This window comes from Carcharhinus amblyrhynchos, chromosome 15, assembly GCF_965287045.1.
Source record: "Carcharhinus amblyrhynchos chromosome 15, sCarAmb.v2.hapA, whole genome shotgun sequence".
Lineage (NCBI taxonomy): Eukaryota > Metazoa > Chordata > Chondrichthyes > Carcharhiniformes > Carcharhinidae > Carcharhinus > Carcharhinus amblyrhynchos.
In genome coordinates, this window is record NC_137338.1 from 66,047,783 (window position 1) to 66,049,755 (window position 1,973).

The following is a 1,973-nucleotide window of genomic DNA, read 5'->3' on the forward strand; positions in this document are numbered from 1 at the left end:
ATACATGGAATGAAGAAACAGATTCCTGTTTTTATTTCTATTATTACATGGCTTAAATGCAACAAGAAAATGCTTTGAATGTTAATTAGACAATACCCATTCACATTAATTCTGTGCCTCCTGTTCCTGACTACATTTGTGTGGATTTGACTTACGTATATTTAGTTGTTTGTGTGAAGTATCATTAAAACCAGTTGCAGGAAAAAACAGCAGAAAGTGGAGAGAGCGGCTCTGTGACACAGATCATCCTTTGTAGGGGCAGGGGTGGGTTGATGTATGCAGATGGATCTCTGGTTCGGGGGGAGGGGAGGAGAGCATGCAGATGGATCTCTGGTTGGGGTGGGGTGCAAGGGGGTCCGCTGCCACTGTATGGGCAATCCCTCCTCCCCACCTGAGGAATGAATCCCTCCTCCTGGTTTGAAATGGTCGCTACGAGAGGACACAGATTTAAGGTGCGGGGAGGAAAGTACAGAAGTGATGTTAGGGGTAAGTTTTTCACTCAGAGGGTGGTGAGTGAATGGAATCGGCTGCCGTCAGTGGTGGTGGAGGCGAACTCGCTGGGGTCTTTTAAAAGACTTCTGGATGAGTATATGGGGTTTAATGAGATTGAGGGTTATAGATAGGTCTGTAGGTTGGTAGGTGATGATGTGATCGGCGCAACTTGTGGGCCGAAGGGCCTGTTTGTGCTGTAGTGTTCTATGTTCTATGTTCTATGTTCCTGGAGTGGACGTACAGCCATGCCATCCCACTAAACCTTCAGGATCAAGCGATCCCTCGTTAAGAAGATGAAGCAGAATTGGCCGATTCCACAGTGGATCCGCATGAAAGCCGGCAGCAAGATCAGGGACAACTCCAAGAGGAGACACTGGAGGAGGACCAAGCTGGGCCTGTAAAGGGATACACCATCACTGGTACACTACCAGTCTCTACCATTCTCTTGCCCATTCAGGGAAGAGTAATCTGTGGCTGGTAGTGTACCAGTGTACTGTGGAATCAGCCAGTTCTGCTTCATCTTCTTAGTGAGGAATCGCTTGATCCTGAAGGTTTGGTGGGATGGCATAGCCGCACGTGCACTCCGGGAGGAGGGATCTGTTCCTCCAGTAGGGTGGAGGATCGCCCCAGAGTGGCAGCGGATCCCCCTGCCCCCTCCCCCAACCAGAGATCCATCTGAGCCCCCTCCTTACCCCCCCAACCAGAGATCCATCTGAGTCCCCCCCTTACCCCCCCAACCAGAGATCCATCTGAGCCCCCTCCTTACCCCCCCCAACCAGAGATCCATCTGAGCCCCCTCCTTACCCCCCCCAACCAGAGATCCATCTGAGCCCCCTCCTTACCCCCCCAAACAGAGATCCATCTGAGCCCCCTCCTTACCCCCCCCCAACCAGAGATCCATCTGAGCCCCCTCCTTACCCCCCCCCAACCAGAGATCCATCTGAGCCCCCTCCTTACCCCCCCAAACAGAGATCCATCTGAGCCCCCTCCTTACCCCCCCAACCAGAGATCCATCTGAGTCCCCCCCTTACTCCCCCAACCAGAGATCCATCTGAGCCCCCTCCTTACCCCCCCAACCAGAGATCCATCTGAGCCCCCTCCTTACCCCCCACAACCAGAGATCCATCTGAGCCCCCTCCTTACCCCCCCAAACAGAGATCCATCTGAGCCCCCTCCTTACCCCCCCAACCAGAGATCCATCTGAGCCCCCTCCTTACCCCCCAAACCAGAGATCCATCTGAGCCCCCCTCCTTACCCCCCCAACCAGAGATCCATCTGAGCCCCCCTCCTTACCCCCCCAACCAGAGATCCATCTGAGCCCCCTCCTTACCCCCCCCCCAACCAGAGATCCATCTGAGCCCCCTCCTTACCCCCCCCAAACAGAGATCCATCTGAGCCCCCTCCTTACCCCCCACAACCAGAGATCCATCTGAGCCCCCTCCTTACCCCCCCCCAACCAGAGATCCATCTGAGCCCCCTCC

At 54.6% G+C, this 1,973-nt stretch overlaps 1 pseudogene; it reads left to right on the plus strand.

The window, feature by feature from the left end:
- Positions 1-737: 737 nt before the first annotated feature.
- Positions 738-893, plus strand: LOC145353000 (large ribosomal subunit protein eL39-like; annotated as a pseudogene).
- The last annotated feature ends 1,080 nt before the right edge of the window (positions 894-1,973 follow it).